Raw genomic sequence first — 23,752 nt, forward strand, 5'->3', positions numbered from 1 at the left:
TGTGGCAATGCTAAAGTCTATTAGGATACTACTTGCCATTGCAGCTCATTATGATTATGAAATATGGCAAATGGATGTCAAGACCGCTTTCCTAAATGGACATCTTGAGGAAGATGTCTATATGGTTCAGCCCGAAGGTTTTGTTGATCCGAAATATCCTAAAAAGTTATGCAAGTTAAAGAAGTCAATCTACGGATTGAAACAAGCATCTAGAATGTGGAATCATCATTTTAATGAGGAGGCCAAGAAATTTGGCTTCATTAAAAATGGTGATGAAGCATGTGTATACAAGAAAGCTAGTGGGAGCACAATCATGTTCCTGGTACTATATGTGGATGATATATTGTTATTTGGAAATGATATTCCGGAAATGCAGGGTGTTAAAACTTGGCTAAGTAAATGCTTCTCCATTAAGGATCTTGGAGAAGCACAATACGTTTTGGGGATTGGGATCTACAGGGATAGATCCAAGAAACTGATAGGTTTGAATCAAAGTGCATACATTGAAAAGATCTTGAAAAGGTTCAAGATGGAGAACTCTAAGAAAGGTTTGGTACCTATTCTAAAGGGAACACTTCTCAGTTCATCTCAGTGCCCCACCACGAAAGATGAACAGGAGAGAATGAAGAAAGTCCCATATGCGTCTGCCATTGGGTCAATCATGTATGCAATGATATACACTAGACCGGATGTGTCATGCGCTCTTAGCCTGACAAGTAGATACCAGAATAACCCAGGAAACAATCATTAGATTGTTGTCAAAAGTATATTAAAATACCTTAGGAGGACTAAGGATATGTTTCTAATATATGGGTCTAGTGAGGAGGAACTCGCAGTAAAGGGTTACGTGGACGCGAGTTTCCAAAATGATCGAGATGATTCTCTATCACAATCCGGTTATGTATTCACATTAAATGGAGGTGCGGTCTCTTGGAAGAGTTCAAAATAGGATGTTGTTGCATTATCCACTACAAAGTCAGAGTACATTGCCGCCTCATTGGTAGCTCAAGAAGCTACATGGATGAAGAAATTCATTGACGACTTAGGAGTGGTCCCTTCCATTCAGGACCCTCTTGAAATCTTTTGTGACAACGAGGGTGCGATTGCTCAAATCAAGGAACCTCGAGCTCACCAAAAGACCCGTCACATTGAGCGGAGATTCAACTACATAAGGGATGAAGTTGAAAAGGGAAAGATATGTATTCACAAAGTTCACACAGATCTTAATATATCGGATCCTCTCACGAAGCTCTTACATGGAGCAAAACACGCTGGACATGTTTGTGCATTAGGGCTTCGATATTCTAGTGATTGGTCATGATCTGTTTTAAGTATTGTAATGGAACGAAATTGTTCACACTCATTAATATAATTATGGTATTAATCTATTTTGAGTTATGTTCCTATTTTGCATATTTTATCCATGAATAAATAATTATTCTAAATTCCGTTGTCGATCACATTTGTGGGAGCAAGTGTGAGGTTTAGACTATTATGAACTCGGATTGGTATACATTCACGGGATGAATGTGGTGCAAGGTTGCAACCAAGGTTCATAGATATTTGTGGTATACAAATATTGGAAGACCCGCCCTCAAGATCTACTAAATGGAGCCTTTGTGGTTGATCACATGTAATCTTGAGTAAAGGCGAATATCATTGTATCCTCTGACCTGAGATACATATTGGGTTGGGATATTTACCGAGTATCGTGCTTTGATTCTTTCCTTCGCTATTCTGTAACATGGTAGTTCATAATGAAGAGCTCAGGTATAATGCAAGGTATATATTTAGGACGTATGTAGTCAAGATGGAATTTGTCCCTCTTATTCGTTGAGAGTCAGATGTCTAAGGCCTGATAAAGTTAAATCTAGAAGAGAGTGATCACTCTGTATCTCTTGGATTTAACATGACATCTAGGATGAAAGGATATAATGAAAGATTCACCTATTCACATTCGAGACGGGAACTCGAAAGGGATGATGTTATTGAATGGCACAAAGTCATAGCATATTGGGGGTGATGGACGGTCGTTAGGTGGTATCCATCACTTGCATTAATTTCTTATGTTTCTCGTGCAAGTGGGAGATTGAAGATATTTCATATGCCCGAGAGACATATTAAATTAACGTGGCTGATATGTTTTGATCCAAGTCGGGTCATACCCAATAACAAACTTACCAACACCTTATTCATATTTGATCTTAATGATTGGATCATTAATCAAATACGTGACACTTGGACTTGAAGAAAAATGGTTTTCAGTAATTTAACTTGATGTATATATATAAATTATGGAATAATTTATATGATATGGATTTAATTATTTATAGGTTAAATAATTAATTAATTGTGTTACATTTTATAAAAGTAAGTTTTATAAATAATGTACACATAGTAAATAAAATGAATGTTTTATAAAATTTAATTTTATAAAATCAAATTTTATAAAACCATTTTATATAAAAGTTGGAAGTGGCCTTGGAGTCTTAACACACATGCTAGAGATGGAACTAGTTGGTCACACTTTTCCTTTAATCCATATACATGTTCCTTGACTTCTTGGAACACATTACATGCAAAATACATCAAAAAAACTGCACCAAACTCTCTCAAAATCTGCTGTTAGGCCGTGGCCTTTGGGAGGAGAAAAGAGGTTCAAAGTTTGGTTTTTGCAAGTTCATTCAAGTGTCTAATAAATCCTAACCAAAAGCAAGGGTGTTGGTGCACAAGTTTGGGGTATAACTACTTGAGGTTTCATAGTTTTGGAGCTCCATTCATAATCATCATCCAAATCATTTATCAACAAGCTTGGAGAAGGTATAATCTCTTTACTTGCTTGTAGTTTGTAAGTATATATCACAACTTCATCCTAATTGAGATTTAACTTTAATTGGTTAAAGATTAACAAGTTCAAAATGGTAATACTTACATGCTTCCGCTTTAATTTGATTCCTAAAATGTTTTATGTACTATGAAACTTGTTAAATCCCAACATTATTTATGGGGTGTCGTTAGGTCGTAACACATCAGAATTAGCTGCCAAAAGAGAGTAACGGTTTTATCATTTATATTTAGCTGGGGTTTCCTAGCTATAACTCACCTACTTGTCTTCCTTTTAACGAGTAAGTGGTAAATATAACTCAGGTTCGTATTTTTGTATATTTGCTCAGTAATGTGGGACAAAAGTGCCTATATAGTTAACCATAGTGACAAGAGGTGATAGATTAAGATTAACTAATAATACTATAATTTAACTGTAAAGATAAAGATAGATAGGTATAGAGAATAGAATTCTAATGGGGAACTATCACGAGAGTTTAACTTCCTAGAATAAACACTAAACCTTAATCAACTGGGCAATGAACCTAACTGATTTATCACTAAGAGTTTAGGCTTTTAAGATTCTGGCTAAGATGGATATCCTTACTTCCAACGTTAACCTTAGAGGGTTTAAACAACCTTATGGATAGAATCCTAGGTATATCTCTAAAGGAAAGTCTCAGCTTTTCTTAATCCTTGTTTGTCTAACTAAAGCAATATTCCTCTACTTAATACTACGATATGCCTTAACATTAACAGATGTGCAATCTTAGAGATTCTAAGGTGCTGCTAATTGGACTAGAAGTCTCTCCTTTGCGAACACTTACTCAACCCTAGATCATCTTACAACATCTCAAGAACATTGCTTCTGACGTGAATCATGCTTCTGAGCAAGCCAGTTTTCACTAAACTCTATATTGCCTACTCTAATCACAACCTAAATGGGCAGCTCTTCTTTGACGAATAAATGGTTATTCGTACGTAGGTACTATAACCCTGTCGTGACGTTAAGCACACATAACTACTTACATAGTATCCTAATAATAGGTTATAGCCACGTGAATAAGCAGAAAGGGTGATTCGTAATTTAAACTTCCTAACCGTAAAGGTTTCAGCATAACAATAGAATAAGTTTCAGATAAATTATTCAACATATAATAAACATTTGTAACAGATAGATAGGCATGCAAGATGAAAGCAACTTAAGATAACAAGATAACTTCATTAAATTAAGGAAAGCGTTCACTGTTTACAGATGAGATCTGGATCATTACAAGTGCTGACATCCTCTAGACCGCTCCTATTACAATCTTCGGCGTTCGCCTCCGGGTACTTATTTTCCCGCTCGGAGGTGAGAAGGCCTTGAAAGCTCTAGTGAGAGAAAGTGTATTGTAGTGAGAGAGTGAGGAGAGGTGTGTTGAAATTAGATGACAAAAAGCCTTTAAATAGACTTGAAATTTTCCTACAAACGGCTGTCAGGCCGTTTAGCAGGCCGTTTGCAGGGGCCGTTTGCCAGGCCAGCCCGTTTACAGTGAAATGTCCCGTTCTTATTGATTAAAAACGTTCCATATTAATTGATTTCGTTGCGAGGTTTTGACCTCTATATGAGACGTTTTTCAAAGACTGCATTCATTTTTAAACAAACCATAACCTTTATTTCATCAATAAAGGTTTAAAAAGCTTTACGTAGATTATCAAATAATGATAATCTAAAATATCCTGTTTACACACGACCATTACATAATGGTTTACAATACAAATATGTTACAACAAAATAAGTTTCTTGAATGCAGTTTTTACACAATATCATACAAGCATGGACTCCAAATCTTGTCCTTATTTAAGTATGCGACAGCGGAAGCTCTTAATAATCACCTGAGAATAAACATGCTTAAAACGTCAACAAAAATGTTGGTGAGTTATAGGTTTAACCTATATATATATCAAATCGTAACAATAGACCACAAGATTTCATATTTCAATACACATCCCATACATAGAGATAAAAATCATTCATATGGTGAACACCTGGTAACCGACAATAACAAGATGCATATATAAGAATATCCCCATCATTCCGGGACACCCTTCGGATATGATATAAATTTCGAAGTACTAAAGCATCCGGTACTTTGGATGGGGTTTGTTAGGCCCAATAGATCTATCTTTAGGATTCGCGTCAATTAGGGTGTCTGTTCCCTAATTTTTAGATTACCAGACTTAATAAAAAGGGGCATATTCGATTTCATTAATTCAACCATAGAATGTAGTTTCACGTACTTGTGTCTATTTTGTAAATCATTTATAAAACCTGCATGTATTCTCATCCCAAAAATATTAGATTTTAAAAGTGGGACTATAACTCACTTTCACAGATTTTTACTTCGTCGGGAAGTAAGACTTGGCCACTGGTTGATTCACGAACCTATAACAATATATACATATATATCAAAGTATGTTCAAAATATATTTACAACACTTTTAATATATTTTGATGTTTTAAGTTTATTAAGTCAGCTGTCCTCGTTAGTAACCTACAACTAGTTGTCCACAGTTAGATGTACAGAAATAAATCGATAAATATTATCTTGAATCAATCCACGACCCAGTGTATACGTATCTCAGTATTGATCACAACTCAAACTATATATATTTTGGAATCAACCTCAACCCTGTATAGCTAACTCCAACATTCACATATAGAGTGTCTATGGTTGTTCCGAAATATATATAGATGTGTCGACATGATAGGTCGAAACATTGTATACGTGTCTATGGTATCTCAAGATTACATAATATATAATACAAGTTGATTAAGTTATGGTTGGAATAGATTTGTTACCAATTTTCACGTAGCTAAAATGAGAAAAATTATCCAATCTTGTTTTACCCATAACTTCTTCATTTTAAATCCGTTTTGAGTGAATCAAATTGCTATGGTTTCATATTGAACTCTATTTTATGAATCTAAACAAAAAAAGTATAGGTTTCCAGTCGGAAAAATAAGTTACAAGTCATTTTTGTAAAGGTAGTCATTTCAGTCGAAAGAACGACGTCTAGATGACCATTTTAGAAAACATACTTCCACTTTGAGTTTAACCATAATTTTTGGATATAGTTTCATGTTCATAATAAAAATCATTTTCTCAGAATAACAACTTTTAAATCAAAGTTTATCATAGTTTTTAATTAACTAACCCAAAACAGCCCGCGGTGTTACTACGACGGCGTAAATCCGGTTTTACGGTGTTTTTCGTGTTTCCAGGTTTTAAATCATTAAGTTAGCATATCATATAGATATGGAACATGTGTTTAGTTGATTTTAAAAGTCAAGTTAGAAGGATTAACTTTTGTTTGCGAACAAGTTTAGAATTAACTAAACTATGTTCTAGTGATTACAAGTTTAAACCTTCGAATAAGATAGCTTTATATGTATGAATCGAATGATGTTATGAACATCATTACTACCTTAAGTTCCTTGGATGAACCTACTGGAAAAGAGAAAAATGGATCTAGCTTCAATGGATCCTTGGATGGCTCAAAGTTCTTGAAGCAAAATCATGACACGAAAACAAGTTCAAGTAAGATCATCACTTGAAATAAGATTGTTATAGTTATAGAAATTGAACCAAAGTTTGAATATGATTATTACCTTGTATTAGAATGATAACCTACTGTAAGAAACAAAGATTTCTTGAGATTGGATGATCACCTTACAAGATTGGAAGTGAGCTAGCAAACTTGAAAGTATTCTTGATTTTATGAAACTAGAACTTTTGGAATTTATGAAGAACACTTAGAACTTGAAGATAGAACTTGAGAGAGTTCAATTAGATGAAGAAAATTGAAGAATGAAAGTGTTTTTAGGTGTTTTTGGTCGTTGGTGTATGGATTAGATATAAAGGATATGTAATTTTGTTTTCATGTAAATAAGTCATGAATGATTACTCATATTTTTGTAATCTTATGAGATATTTCATGCTAGTTGCCAAATGATAGTTCCCACATGTGTTAGGTGACTCACATGGGCTGCTAAGAGCTGATCATTGGAGTGTATATACCAATAGTACATACATCTAAAAGCTGTGTATTGTACGAGTACGAATACGGGTGCATACGAGTAGAATTGTTGATGAAACTGAACGATAATGTAATTGTAAGCATTTTTGTTAAGTAGAAGTATTTTGATAAGTGTATTGAAGTCTTTCAAAAGTGTATAAATACATATTAAAACACTACATGTATATACATTTTAACTGAGTCGTTAAGTCATCGTTAGTCGTTACATGTAAGTGTTGTTTTGAAACCTTTAGGTTAACGATCTTGTTAAATGTTGTTAACCCAATGTTTATAATAACAAAAGAGATTTTAAATTATTATATTATCATGATATTATGATGTACGAATATCTCTTAATATGATATATATACATTAAATGACGTTACAACGATAAACGTTACATATATGTCTCGTTTCAAAATCATTAAGTTAGTAGTCTTGTTTTTACATATGTAGTTCATTGTTAATATAATTAATGATATGTTTACTTATCATAATATCATGTTAACTATATATATAACCATATATATTCCATCATATAGTTTTTTACAAGTTTTAACGTTCGTGAATCACCGGTCAACTTGGGTGGTCAATTGTCTATATGAAACCTATTTCAATTAATCAAGTCTTAACAAGTTTGATTGTTTAACATGTTGGAAACATTTAATCATGTAAACATAAATCTCAATTAATATATATAAACATGGAAAAGTTCGGGTCACTACATGCAGGGGCCGTTTAATTTGGACGTGTGGCAGGCCATTTGAAATCCAGGAAAGCCATTTGGTAGGCTGTTTGGTAGGCCGTTTGGCTTGCCTGGTCAGCTAATTTTACTGGGTCATAACTTGATTTCTTGTCTTTCACCGTTTTCGCTCTAGAATCTTCGTTTTAGCTCTGATTCTCTTGATTCTTTTTGCATCGTCTTCGTAATTACTTTATCTACAAATTTAACTGAAAAAGCAATTATTTTGTCGATAAAATTTTGAACTTTATGCTTTTGGGACTCAATATCGGGGTAAAAACGCGAATTTTTAGCCGATATCAAATATCCCACACTTAGACTTTGCTTGTCCTCAAGCAAACTTTCAAGCTTCAAACATTGAAGACTTTTATTCGTAGTGATCAAGAGGTCTTTGTTCCGCAAGACGGAGGAGCGTAAACTTGGTTTTATTCTTTTTGTTATTTTCAAACCCTTTTCTGCAAGCATGAAAGGAGGTTACATAACTAAGACTATCTCACTCGGGTCACTCATTTCACTAAAGTGTTTTGGGGTATCCTATAGTTCTAAGAAATGAAATTGCTCTTAGCTAGTCATGCTTACATTCTTATTCATAAGCTTGATCAAGACTCAAATCTCCATCACTTATTTGAGAGAACTTTCAGTTATGGACTCAGCTTATATCGTGAAGAGATGGTGATTTGGAGGTTTTGGGGTGCGAAGGTTTTGTTAGATAGGAGTTTCTTTAAAAGATCGATTTTCGGTGATCCTTTCAGCTTTTTGTCAGGAATTTCAAGGTGAGCATTCTTCTTTTTGACTACCAGGAGTTCTTTTCTCGAGTCTTTTCTGGTTCTGCTCCTTTTCTCGGGCAAGCATCTTTTGCTTTTCTCTTCGAGGTCTCCTTTTATTGGTGGTCTTTTTGATAGTTGGCTTGGATGTTCGCATTTTCTGATGCGATTTTATAGAGGATTTCCCAGAAGGAATGATTTTGTCGGGATTTATTTCTTTATTTATGAAGCGAATCGAATGGATAGGTAGTGGTGGATGGAATTGTGGAGTGGAGATGGAAATGAAGGTGTGTAATGGGGGTGTTTTTGTCTTCACGAATAGCCGAGGTTCTAACTTAGTAGTTCTCGTCAAAATGTGTGATTCCGAAATGTAGATCAAGTGCAAGTTCTGATTCTGAGATGTTAACATCGGCGCGCTCAACGGAAGTATAGTGAAGCACTAAAAACGAGTGCTTATAAAGCCCTATTTGGGGATGCCTCACAACAATTATAATGGGTCGAATCGCGCCTTTCGTTATGCAATGCTCTTTTGGAAAATTTGGTTTGATTTTCGCAAAAAAATTTTAACCTTGTTTTACTATTTTGTCTATTTTGTAGCAAAAACTTTTTGATCCTTTATAAAATTTTATAATCCTTAGTGTTTTATAGTTCTAAAAGTTTTAAATTTTGTGAAAAAATTAGTTTTAAAAACACTTGAGGGTTTTACAAGAATCATTATGTGCAACATTTGCTATTCCACACTTTAAAATAACATTGTCCTCAATGTTAAGGATACAGCGTATCCCACACTTTAGGTTTTGAAAGAGGCATTTTGTTATTAAAAGTTTATGTTGATGAGGTTGCCAATCCCACACTTAGTTTTTAAAGTGGTATAGTATTTTGCGTATATTCTATTGAAAAAGTGGTGAAGACGTAGTACTCCCCTAGGATTGCAAGGCATGCAGTCGGATGGTTTGCCAATTATGGTTTCTTCTATTCTCGTGCCGGCGTCATCCTCGTTCAGTGCGTCCTTGCTCCAAGTCGTGCTTCCATCTTATATGATCTCGATCGTTGTTTGTTTGTGACGTTTTATTCATGCAATTTTATTCTAATTATCATACAAACTTAAAAACATAAAGTAGTTATGCCCGAGATCGGGCGTACGGATATAGTTTAATAATGCAATACAGTATCAAAAGTTGTAACGACCCTGGAATTTCCAACGTTTATTTATTAATAATTATTATTATTAATACGTGTGATTAAACGAATGTATGTTATTACATTTACATGTTACCATGATTGCCCGTACTTGACTTTTAAGGGCCCGAAACGTCTTTGTGACACACGAAACTTCACGAATAATATTTTCAAGTATTATTTACATTCATGATTAAATTTATTAATCATTTTAATTAATTAAGGCTATTAGTTAGTTACTTGGGCTTTAATTGGTTTAACTTGTGATTTATTTGAACTTGGGCTTTGTTAGTGTAATGGACTCATGTTATTGGACTTCCAAGCCCACCCTACATTATTAATGGACCCTTTAGCCCACTCTTTCACTTGTAAGTATCAATTAGTTCATGAACTAGTTGGTTAAAGAAGACTTGGAATCTAGTTTCACACCTTCCTCATGCATGCACCCTTAATACCCATCTTTTGTAAGCTTTTCATCCAAGTATCCAACAAACAAACTTCTCCCTCCTAAAATCTGCAGCAAAACCGTGGGTTACCAAGGGTGGGATGGGATTCAAATCATTTTTTTTACATTACTTATTACTTGTAAATCTCATTCTCAAACACACACACAAAAATACTTCCAAGTTTACTCTCTTTTCTCTCTTGCTTTTCTCTCAAATCTAGTAAGTAGCAAGATAACTTTTCTCTCCTTTTTACTTCTAAAAACTGAATTCTACATCTTCATCATCATCATTCTTTTATTTAAATGTTACTTGTCTTTGATTACTAGTTAATTAAATCATGTTGTTGTTACTTACTTTGTAGTTTCTTGTTACTTAATTACTAGCTTTCAAGAATCAAACTTACTAGTTTGAATTCTTCATAATATCTTGTGTTTTCAAGAACAAACACGAACTAAGCTTACTAGTTTATGTTCTACATATGTTGCATCAAAAGATTTAAGTTCATGGTTTTATAAAATCATACTTGTAAGTCATGGAAGTAAACTTAAAGTTTACTTTACTTAAAGATCAACTTTGGTTGAATCTTTAAAAAGTATGAACAACCATGAATCCTTTTCTTGTTTATTTAAGTTTACATCTTCAATTTATGCACTTTAATTTCATGTAGTTAGTTATATGGTCAAGTACTACAAGTTAGTCTTGATCTCATATCTCTTGAACAAATTAAGTTAACTTTGAAAGTTCAAGAACACACAAATAAGTTTTCTTTAAATATAACTTTGGATCTAGACTTTTGAGTCTTGGATCTTCAAGATCAAACTAAGAACTATGTTCTACTACTTATGATCTTGATTAGTTAGTTAACTTTCAAGTTTATAGTTCAATATTTCTTTTAAAGTTCATGTATGTGTTAGATCTAAGACTTTGATGTAACTTTGGTTCATCAAACTACATGCAACTCTTAAGTGAGTTGTGCTTCATGTCTTAGACTTGCACTAGGGTTATGATGGTCAAGACTTGGTTAAGATTATGTAACCACATCCATGAGTTGTACACTTGAATATATATGCATCAAGGATGAGAACCATGATGAACATCAAGCACCAAGACCACCGGAACCCTTTTAAACTCACTGTTCTGTCCAAAACCTACTGACCTGATACTTCTGGAACAGACCAGTAGACCTGGGCTGTTCCAACCTTGATTTTTAGATATAACTTTTCGAGTAGATAACTTTTCATATAGGACTCGTCTTAATCCGAGTTACGGTTTAGGATTTATGGCCCTCCGATCGTTACTATTTCCTTTAACATTGTGCAGAAATTTCTGACCTCCTCGCACTTAGACCGTCGCCACGGTCAAACCAAGACGATTTTGCTTCTGTAAATTTTACCACACTTAAGGGACTCATAGACGGTGCCATGGCCACTGGTCCCACCTTAATTCAGTAAGGGTAAAGGCCGTGGGGACTGACTGAAGTCAGACTTTGTTGAAAACTACTTTCATAAACGAAACTTACTTTACGCCTTTTGTTTGATGATGAATGATGATGACCCTTAAGACCTTATTTACATACTTTTAAACCTATTCGGACGATTTACTGAATTAGTACTATTTGACTTAGGTTGAGGACTTCGGACCATTTACTTGCACACCTTTCCCGACTACTACTTTACCGCTACATATCATTGTGAGTTATAGCATTCCCTTTTTACTTTAACTTATTTTGGGAACTAAGAATACATGCGGATTTTATGTTTTACATACTAGGCACGAGTACTTAAACTTATATATGTGTGGGTTATACAACGGCATAGACATTCCCTTTAGCTCGGTAACGTTTAATCATTGGTTTTTGAACCGTGAACGCGAATCTTAGATATGGATCCATAGGGTTTGACATCCCCACTCGGGCTAGTCGCGCTAGCATTTAACGAGTGTTTAATACTTCGTAGACATACGCACTTGCCAAGTGTACTTTTAGGGGGTATAAACATTAAGTTAGTTACCAAGTGCCCACGGTTAACATATACTTTATCATATTGTTTTGAAACGCTCTTTGTAGCACTGAAATCTCGTGGCCTACCTTACATGCTGTTATACTTAAACTATAGCTCACCAACCTTTGTGTTGACGTTTTTAAGCATGTATTTCTCAGGTGCTTGAGGTTGCTTCCGCTGTGTACTAGTCGTACTGTAGAACCCGCTGCTTAGAGTTGTTATCGCATGACTACTTATCTTGCATTCAAACTTATTTACTTTTGAAACTATGTTATGTAACGACCTTTGGGGTCACGTACACTTATTTATTTGCTTCTACTTAGTGAAGCATGCTTTTGAAATGTAAAACATTTGATGTTGGTTATGACATCACCTTTTTATCGTGAATGCAACTTCTTTAATTACAGCATATAGTACTTAACCTTGTAATGATCCTGTTGTTAATGATTCGTACACGATGGTTTTGTACGGGGCATCACATTTGGTATCAGAGAATTGGTTGTAGGGAATTAGGTTGCATTAGTGAGTCTAAGACCGACCCGAGTAGGATTCACTAATAGGACTAATCTACAACTTGCTAGTTTACTTGTTTCCGCTGAACTTACTGCATGCTGCTGCTTACTTTTTCCGCTATATGCCGTATGCTACTACATGATTTCACTACTGCATGATGCTACTTGCTTTCGATTACATGATACTTTCATACGAATTACTATTATTGCCATGCTAGTTACCGTTATACATGATTTAAACTGTTGGCTTATTATTTGCTTGCTTTATGACATACTGACATGGAAAATTTATTTTTACTTGTTCAGATGTCGGATGTTCCACCTGCTGGCATTTCGGGCAGTACAGACTCAGACCCCGTCGCCCTACCTAATGCTACACCTGCTGCTGCTACTGCCGATACACCTGCCCCGACACCCACTAGTGATCCCGACGCTTCTACTTTCGGAGCTGGTACTAGTGCACCTACCCCAGTTTCTGCTCCCGGACCCTCGAGGTCACAGCCCCGCATTGGTGGTATTGAGATACCCGCAGAGTTCGGGGAAGGGCCTTTTCGTAACCACATGCGCACGCCTTGCCGACGCACTCCCGACGGACGTTTAGTCGTGATTCCTCCAAGCAGACACAGACAGATGTTGGCCGCCTTCGGACGCTTCGGATTACCAGCTCAGCCACCAGTGTCACCACCACACGATTCGGATGATTCATCATCCACCGATTCTTCATCATCAGACGACTCCAGCGATGATGAGGATCCTGCTGATAGACCTATTCAGGCACCCTCCACCCCGCCGAAGAAGCGGTACCGTTTCGACGGCACCGTCATTCCAGGGGTGAATAGAGGTCGTGCTTTTACTGACACTTTTGGCCATCGTCGTAGGGTTACTGCTCGTAAACGAGTTGTACCATACCCTGCCGACCCACAGATACGTAAGGTTCCCCGTTACGTATTGACTATTCCTGGAACCGTACCACCTAGATTTAGATACGGACCACTTACATCTAGGGACGTACCGTCTACATCCGGAGCCGGACCATCTACATCAGCACCACCGGCACCACCCGCCCCACCTGCACCGCTTGCCCCACCAGCTCCCTCTAACGAGGAACTGATGAGGGAGGTTGAGACTCTCTGAGCTCGAGTCACTGAGCTCGAGGAGTAGTTGGCTCGAGGAGCAGTTCACCAGCCTTTACCGTAGGACCTTGTATTTAGATTTCATGATGTAATCTAGTTATAGTTTCATGTATTTCATATGTATTGTACGAACTTATTTAGATGTATGAAACTTATTATTATTAATGAATGGAACTTTGCATTATTTAATTCTTGCACGATCTTCTATTTACATTGTTGTACGATGATTCTGTGGTATTTGTACCTAGATGCATTATTTAATAACATGTGATGTTTTGATTCCATGATTGGTCACTATGTACTGTATTATTACTACTTGCATGCTGGATTTTGACTTGGGTCAAAATTTTTGTTTAGAATACCATGGCTAACGGAAGATTCACACCTACCGCCGCCCAGATTGAGGACATCATCAACGAACGGGTCGCTGCAGCCCTAGCAAAAAGAAATCTCGAAGCTCCACCACCACCACCACCGGTTATTCCACCCGTTCGAAATGGGTGTACATACAAGGAATTCCAGAGCTGCAAACCGCATAACTTCAGCGGCACCGAGGGACCAGTTGGTCTCGCTAGATGGTTCGAGAAACTTGAATCAGTATTCCGAGTTAGCAACTGTTCGGAGGACAATAAGACCAAGTTTGCATCTTGCACGCTATCTGACGGCGCGCTAACGTGGTGGAACACGTTAGCTCAAGCGAAAGGTATCGATGAGGCGTATGCTACGCCATGGGAGGAATTCAAGGCGGCTATGATTGATGAGTACTGTCCAAGGACCGAAATACAAAAGATGGAGATCGAATTTATGCAGTTGAAAGCCGTGGGAAACGATCTCAACAGTTACAATCATAGGTTTTTGGAGTTAGCATTAATGTGTCCGACCATGGTCACCCCCGAATTCAAGCGCATGGAGAAATACTTCTCGGGACTTCCTAAGTCCATCAAGGGTAATGTCACCTCATCCAAGCCACCGAATGTCCCCGAAGCAATGCGCATGGCGCATACTCTCCTGAATCAAATCATTCTTGACGAGCCGGAGAAGGCTAAGTTTGAAGCCGGTAGTAGTGAAAAGAGGAAATGGGACAACAACCATAACAACCACAACAACCACAACAATAACAACAACAGGGGGAGAAACTACGATCAAACCCCCGCCAAGAGGCACAACAACGGTGGAAATCCTAATCCCAACAACAACACCAACACCAACCCGAACTACAAAGGAACCTTACCACAATGTAAGAGGTGTTACAAGCACCACACTGGGTATTGCAATGTTGTCTGTGAGAAGTGCCAACGGGCTGGGCACATCAGGAAAGACTGCAAGGTCACCACTTTGAATGGGAAGCCGAACACCAATGGACCTAAGAAGTGCTACGAATGTGGACAGACGGGCCATTTCAGAAACGCATGCCCCAACAAGCGAAAATATGGCGGGCCACCCCGTGGTAGAGCTTTTAATGTTAATGCAAGGGATGCACGCGATAACCCCGAATTGGTGACAGGTATATTCACAATCAACAATCTTTTAGCTTCTGTCTTGTTTGATACTGGTGCGGATAGAAGTTATGTATGTAGACATTTTTGCGATAAGATTAATTGGTCATTAGTCCCGTTAAAAGAAAGTATGCTTGTCGAGGTCGCAAATGGAAAACTTGAAAAAGTTGACCACATTAGTCGAGGAGCTATTATCAACATAGCTGGTGCAGATTTCAAAATTGATTTGATACCTATCAAACTGGGAAGTTTTGACGTGATCGTTGGTATGGATTGGTTGAGCAAGATAAAGGCCGATATTATCTGTGGAGATAAATCACTTCGCATACCACAAGGAGATGGTGAACCACTGGTTATCTATGGAGAGAGATGTACCTCGAAGTTGAACCTCATTAGTTGCGTGAAAGCGCAAAAGATTATGAAGAAGGGACACTTTGCTGTCCTAGCACATGTGAAAGCGGTAGAAACTGAGGTGAAGGGCGTGAATGACGTTCGAATTGTGAACGAATTTTCCGATGTCTTCCCAGAGGAATTGCCTGGATTACCACCGCCGAGAGCCGTAGAATTTCAGATTGATTTAGTGCCAGGAGCTGCACCTCTAGCTCGCGCACCTTATAGACTCGCACCTTCCGAGATGCAAGAATTACAGAGTCAACTACAAGAGCTGTTAGATCGAGGGTTTATCCAACCAAGTTTCTCGCCTTGGGGCGCACCTGTTCTGTTTGTGAAGAAAAAGGATGGATCCTTTCGTATGTGTATCGACTACCGTGAGCTCAACAAATTGACAATCAAGAATCGGTATCCTCTTCCGCGAATTGATGATCTTTTTGATCAACTACAAGGATCGAGCGTTTATTCAAAGATCGATTTGCAATCCAGCTATCACCAGTTGAGGGTGAAGGAAAGTGACGTGATGAAGACTGCATTCAGAACCCATTATGGTCATTATGAGTTCCTCGTGATGCCATTCGGTTTGACAAATGCACCTGCCGTGTTCATGGACCTCATGAATCGTGTCTGCAAGCCTTACTTGGACAAGTTTGTTATCGTCTTCATAGATGATATCCTCATCTACTCTAAGAGCGAAGAAGAACATGAGCAACACCTCCGACTAGTACTTGAACTCTTGAGACAAGAACAACTTTATGCCAAATTCTCCAAGTGTGAATTTTGGTTGAAGGAAGTACAGTTTCTGGGTCATGTTGTGAGCGACCAGGGTATCAAAGTTGATCCCGCCAAGATTGAAGCCATCAGCAAGTGGGAGACCCCCACTACTCCGACGCATATTCGCCAATTCCTAGGTCTCGCCGGTTACTATCGAAGATTCATCGAAGGATTTTCTCTGATTGCGTGTCCTTTAACCGCGCTGACTAACAAGGGCAAGAAGTTCATTTGGGAACCCGCACACGAATCAGCATTCCAAACTTTGAAGAAGAAGTTAACCACCGCACCTATCCTATCACTTCCTGAAGGCAGTGACGACTTTGTTGTTTATTGCGATGCATCGAAGAGTGGTTTTGGTTGTGTACTAATGCAAAGATCAAAGGTTATTGCCTATGCCTCCCGCCAATTGAAGATTCACGAGCGGACACATGATCTTGAACTTGGAGCCATTGTCTTTGCGCTCAAATTGTGGAGACATTATTTGTACGGAACTAAGAGCACTATCTTCACGGATCACAAGAGTCTCCAGCTCATCTTCGATCAGAAGCAACTGAATATGAGACAGCGTCGATGGATCGAGACGCTCAACAACTACGATTGTGAACTCCGTTATCACCCTGGCAAGGCCAATGTTGTAGCTGACGCTTTAAGCCGAAAGGAGAGGACGGCACCTCTTCGTGTTAGGGTTCTGAACATCACCATCCATTCGAACCTCAACAGTCAGATCAGAGTAGCCTAAGATGAGGCTCTCAAAGAGGAGAACATATCTCACGAACATTTGAACATACTTGTCTCTCGATTCAAGGTTAGGGAGTCTGGACTCCGATGTTATGCCGGAAGAATTTGGGTACCTCTTTATGGAGATCTACGGAACCTTATACTTGATAAAGCACATAAATCGAGATATTCGATTCATCCTGGAGCGGGCAAAATGTACCACGACCTTAAAGAACAGTATTGGTGGCCGAATCTTAAGAAGGATGTTGCAACTTATGTTGGGAAGTGTTTGACTTGTTCGAAAGTTAAGGCCGAACATCAGAGACCTTCTGGGTTACTTCAACAGCCGGAAATCCCACAATGGAAGTGGGAAAGGATCACAATGGATTTCATTACTAAGCTTCTGAAGACGGTAGGCGGATGCGATACTATTTGGGTTATTGTTGACCGCCTTACCAAATCTGCACACTTCCTAGCGATGAAGGAAACTGATTCAATGGAAAGACTTGCTCAGCTGTACATTAAAGAGGTTGTATCTCGTCATGGTGTACCTTTATCGATCATCTCAGATCGCGATCCCCGTTTTGCTTCTAGATTTTGGCGTTCTTTGCAAGAAGCCATGGGAACTCGTCTCGACATGAGTACTGCTTATCATCCTCAGACTGATGGGCAAAGCGAACGAACGATTCAGACCTTGGAGGACATGCTGCGTGCATGTGTCATTGTTTTTGGAAAGGCCTGGGAAAGGCATTTTCCACTCGCCGAATTCTCGTACAACAACAGTTATCACTCTAGCATTAATGCTACACCTTTTGAAGCATTGTATGGCCGTAAGTGCCGATCACCTATTTGTTGGGCTGAAGTAGGCGAAAAGCAAATCACCGGACCCGAGGTAGTCCACGAAACCACGGAGAAGATTGCTCAGATTCAAGCTAGACTTAAGACTGCCCGTGATCGTCAAAAGAGTTATGCCGATCTTAAACGTAAAGACTTTGAATTCAATGTTGGTGACCGTGTAATGCTGAAGGTTGCACCTTGGAAGGGTGTGATTCGCTTTGGAAAACATGGAAAGTTAAACCCACGATACATTGGTCCTTTTGAAATCTTGGAACGTGTTGGACCCATTGCTTATCGTTTGGACTTACCAGCACAATTGAGCTCAGTTCATCCTACCTTCCATGTATCGAACTTGAAGAAGTGTCTTGCTGCACCTGAACTTATCATACCATTGGAAGAACTTACTATTGACGACAAACTCCACTTCGTGGAAGAACCTATTGAAATTATGGATCGTGAGATCAAAACTTTGAAATGCAACAAGATTCTGATTGTACGGGTACGATGGAATGCCAAACGAGGACCTGAGTTTACTTGGGAACGAGAGGATCAAATGATGCGAAAGTATCCTCACCTTTTCCCGACTCCTCCATCTACCTCAGCTTAAATTTCGGGACGAAATTTTGTTTAACAGGTGGGTAATGTAACCACCCTGGAATATCCAGTGTTTATTTATTAATAATTATTATTATTAATACGTGTGATTAAACGAATGTATGTTATTACATTTACATGTTACCATGATTGCCCGTACTTGACTTTTAAGGGCCCGAAACGTCTTTGTGACACACGAAACTTCACGAATAATATTTTCAAGTATTATTTACATTCATGATTAAATTTATTAATCATTTTAATTAACTAAGGCTATTAGTTAGTTACTTGGGCTTTAATTGGTTTAACTTGTGATTTATTTGAACTTGGGCTTTGTTAGTGTAATGGACTCATGTTATTGGACTTCCAAGCCCACCCTACATTATTAATGGACCCTTTAGCCCACTCTTTCACTTGTAAGTATCAATTAGTTCATGAACTAGTTGGTTAAAGAAGACTTGGAATCTAGTTTCACACCTTCCCCATGCATGCACCCTTAATACCCATCTTTTGTAAGCTTTTCATCCAAGTATCCAACAAACAAACTTCTCCCTCCTAAAATCTGCAGCAAAACGGTGGGTTACCAAGGGTGGGATGGGATTCAAATCATTTTTTTTACATTACTTGTTACTTGTAAATCTCATTCTCAAACACACACACAAAAATACTTCCAAGTTTACTCTCTTTTCTCTCTTGCTTTTCTCTCAAATCTAGTAAGTAGCAAGATAACTTTTCTCTCCTTTTTACTTCTAAAAACTGAATTCTACATCATCATCATCATCATTCTTTTATTTAAATGTTACTTGTCTTTGATTACTAGTTAATTAAATCATGTTGTTGTTACTTACTTTGTAGTTTCTTGTTACTTAATTACTAGCTTTCAAGAATCAAACTTACTAGTTTGAATTCTTCATAATATCTTGTGTTTTCAAGAACTAAGCTTACTAGTTTATGTTCTACATATGTTGCATCAAAAGATTTAAGTTCATGGTTTTATAAAATCATACTTGTAAGTCATGGAAGTAAACTTAAAGTTTACTTTACTTAAAGATCAACTTTGGTTGAATCTTTAAAAAGTATGAACAACCATGAATCCTTTTCTTGTTTATTTAAGTTTACCTCTTCAATTTATGCACTTTAATTTCATGTAGTTAGTTATATGGTCAAGTACTACAAGTTAGTCTTGATCTCATATCTCTTGAACAAATTAAGTTAACTTTGAAAGTTCAAGAACACACAAATAAGTTTTCTTTAAATATAACTTTGGATCTAGACTTTTGAGTCTTGGATCTTCAAGATCAAACTAAGAACTATGTTCTACTACTTATGATCTTGATTAATTAGTTAACTTTCAAGTTTATAGTTCAATATTTCTTTTAAAGTTCATGTATGTGTTAGATCTAAGACTTTGATGTAACTTTGGTTCATCAAACTACATGCAACTCTTAAGTGAGTTGTGCTTCATGCCTTAGACTTGCACTAGGGTTATGATGGTCAAGACTTGGTTAAGATGATGTAACCACATCCATGAGTTGTACACTTGAAGCTATATGCATCAAGGATGAGAACCATGATGAACATCAAGCACCAAGACCACCGGAACCCTTTTAAACTCACTGTTCTGTCCAAAACCTACTGACCTGATACTTCTGGGATGTTCTAACCTTTATTTTTAGATAGAACTTTTCTAGTAGATAACTTTTCATATAGGACTCGTCTTAATCCGAGTTACGGTTTAGGATTTATGGCCCTCCGATCGTTACTATGTCCTTTAACGTTATGCAGAAATTTCTGACCTACTCGCACTTAGACCGTCGCCACGGTCAAACCAAGACGAGTTTGCTTCTGTAAATTTTACCACACTTAAGGGACTCATAGACGGAGCTATGGCCACTGGTCTCACCTTAATTCAATAAGGGTAGAGGCCGTGGGGACTGACTGAAATCAGACTTTGTTGAAAACTACTTTCATAAACGAAACTTACTTTACGCCTTTTGTTTGATGATGAATGATGATGAACCTTAAGACCTTATTTACATACTTTTAAAACTATTCGGACGATTTAATGAATTAGTACTATTTGACTTAGGTTGAGGACTTCGGACCTTTTACTTGCACACCTTTCCCGACTACTACTTTACCGCTACATATTATTGTGAGTTATAGCATTCCCTTTTTACTTTAACTTATTTTGGGAACTGAGAATACATGCGGATTTTATGTTTTACATACTAGGCACGAGTACTTAAACTTTTATATGTGTGGGTTATTCAACGGTATAAACATTCCCTTTAGCTCGGTAACGTTTAATCATTGGTTTTTGAACCGTGAACGCGAATCTTAGATATGGATCCATAGGGTTTGACATCCCCACTTGGGCCAGTCGCGCTAGCATTTAACGAGTGTTTAATACTTCGTAGACATACGCACTTGCCAAGTGTACTTTCAGGGGGTATAAACGTTAAGTTAGTTACCAAGTGCCCACGGTTAACATATACTTTATCATACTATTTTGAAACGCTCTTTGTAGCACTGAAATCTCGTGGCCTACCTTACATGCTGTTATACTTAAACTATAGCTCACCAACCTTTGTGTTGACTTTTTTAAGCATGTATTTCTCAGGTGCTTGAGGTTGCTTCCGCTGTGTACTAGTCGTGCTGTAGAACCCGCTGCTTAGAGTTGTTATCGCATGACTACTTATCTTGCATTCAAACTTATTTACTTTTGAAACTATGTTATGTAACGACCTTTGGGGTCACGTACACTTATTTATTTGCTTCTACTTAGTGAAGCATGCTTTTGAAATGTAAAACATTTGATGTCAGTTATGACATCACCTTTTTATCGTGAATGCAACTTCTTTAATTACAGCATATAGTACTTAACCTTGTAATGATCCTGTTGTTGATGATTCGTACACGATGGTTTTGTACGGGGCATCACAAAAGTAATCATAAAAATAGTTCAGAGATAGGGAAAGTTATGGTTGAGCTAGATGGTACGGAAGAGAGTAAGATACACTCGTACGCGGCCTCGTCAGGTTCCTCAAAGCGGACTGTCCCTCATCAGTCATTTCCTCATCTGTAGTGAATTGTTGTGCCAATTTTGCCGTGTTCATCCCCGAGGATATCCTGAACTGGATCGCATCTGATCGTGCGATCAGTCTCGTGAGAGATGAGGTTCTCATGTGAATTATAGGCCCTGTACGCTAACCCTTCCCTTCCTGCAGATCTCTACCCCAATGTGGGTTCATACCCATACCGTCAATACCATGCGTTACTCCCTCAGTCATATACCGGCTTACAGTCTGATCCCTTATGGAAGCCTGAGCGTCAGTGGATGTATCTCTGTGAGTGCTGATGTGGGTTGTGTGAAACAGTTTGTTGACAAAATCCGCGGCCCCTGTGCTCTGTTCCCTTAGAGGAGATGGGATGACTGTGCGCTGTGTGTAATGATGCCGAGGTGGATATGGGGGTCCTGAATACTGATGGCTCGTGCCTGCACCTCTAGGATCTCTGTGGGCGAACATCACTGGATACTCATGAGGATACGGCGGGACATTAAGATCTCTGCCTGCATGATGTGTGAAGTGATCCAGGTTCTGAAAGATAGCGTGCTGAGCAAACCAACTCTCACGTCTAGGCAGATCTCCCATATGATAATGGTACGGTGGAAAGCGCGGTCGATCCCTCTCTCTTACTGATGAGTGTCGGCAGGCATCAGTGGGCTGACCCTGTGTGGTGGGATCATCCTCATCCCGTGGTTCATTCGAACCTCGCCGTCTCAGACCATCTCTCGTCCTCGTATCAGGCCTAAATCCCGCAACTCTTACTCCTGGCACTGTCCGGTCTTCTGAGTCTAGTATTTCCGGATTAGCTGTAACTATTAACTGTTCATCCTCAATCCGAATGTATTGCCAAGTGTTAAGTAACTTGTACCCTATCTCTTCAGACTCGGCTGCTGTCCTATGCCCAAATCTCTCAACACTACCTAAAACAAGCATCCTGAGAAGGAGTTTGGTGACAATGGTTCCCAAAATCGGCAAAACTTTTCTCGAGGCATTTCTTTCATTGGTAAATGCCTGAGCTAGAATATGTGCGACTTACATATTCTGTTTATTGATCATGACGTGCATTAAGCGCATATCATTAACGGTGACGGCACCACCATGTTGGGTTTTTGGGTGAAGGGTTTTAGCGATGAGGTGGTGAAGAATGTGGTGAACGGGATTGGTGAAGTTTGAAGCCTTTTTACTTTACTCCATGCTTCATTATCGGATGTGTAGGTACGCCAGAAAGCTTGATGATCGATGTTGTTCAGGGTGGTGAATCCTGTTTTAAATACATACCGGTTAACGTGTGATCTCTTGTACAGTTCTAGATGCATTGTGAACTGCGCAAGAGTCAGGTGATACATCTGATTCTAATGGCGGAAATGGATGCACTCGTGACTGTTATACTCCTCCTGGTCAACATTCTACTCGAATCTCCATGTTGCCATGAATTCTGCGTATGGCTCTTGATACACCTGTTCATGAATTTCAAACAGATTTTGCCATGCGCTGTTGACTTTCCCGTGTGCTGTAAAGTTCAAAATTCATCTTAGCTCATTGGCCCAACCACATTGCTCCTTTATTTCCCAGTTTATGTATTTGTTGGCACCTTTTTGTCGATTAATCATATTCCTAATGAACGGTTCATTATCCGCTGGGTTTTCTTGCCCGTGGAGGTAGTGGGGCAACTCATACTCTTCCGGTAAATAATTAGCCATCTGCAAAAGTCAAGTAACGTAGGTTATGTTCCAAAATAATAAGACTTAAAATAACACTTAGAATTGAAAAATGCTTATATTTTTCGGAAAAAATTCGAAATAAGGGCATTAAAAATGGCATTTTCCAAATCCGTGTTATAGTCAATTATAGCCAAAATTACCGCAAAAAATACCTAATCTCACCGCAAACTTATTTTCAAGCAAAATTCAAAGCGTACCCGTGATTGCAACAAATAATGCTAAAAATAATAATTATAGCGAGTTAGTCGTAATAAGCAACTTTGATTAAAATATGATGATTTTTAAGCATACAATGATTCTAATGACCATTTTTAATTACCTTAAATATTTTTAATCATCAAAATTTTCCTATAACATTCTTAAGTCAAGGCATAAGACCGTTTTTACCGAAAAATATTTATTTTGCTTAAAACGTACAAAATAAGAAAAGTCAAAGACTAGGCTAAATTTTCATTTGCAAGTCGATGATATCTTCATTTAGGCTAGTTTTAAGG

The sequence above is a fragment of the Rutidosis leptorrhynchoides genome, chromosome 4 (genome assembly GCF_046630445.1).
Source record: "Rutidosis leptorrhynchoides isolate AG116_Rl617_1_P2 chromosome 4, CSIRO_AGI_Rlap_v1, whole genome shotgun sequence".
In the NCBI taxonomy this organism is placed as follows: Eukaryota; Viridiplantae; Streptophyta; class Magnoliopsida; order Asterales; family Asteraceae; genus Rutidosis; species Rutidosis leptorrhynchoides.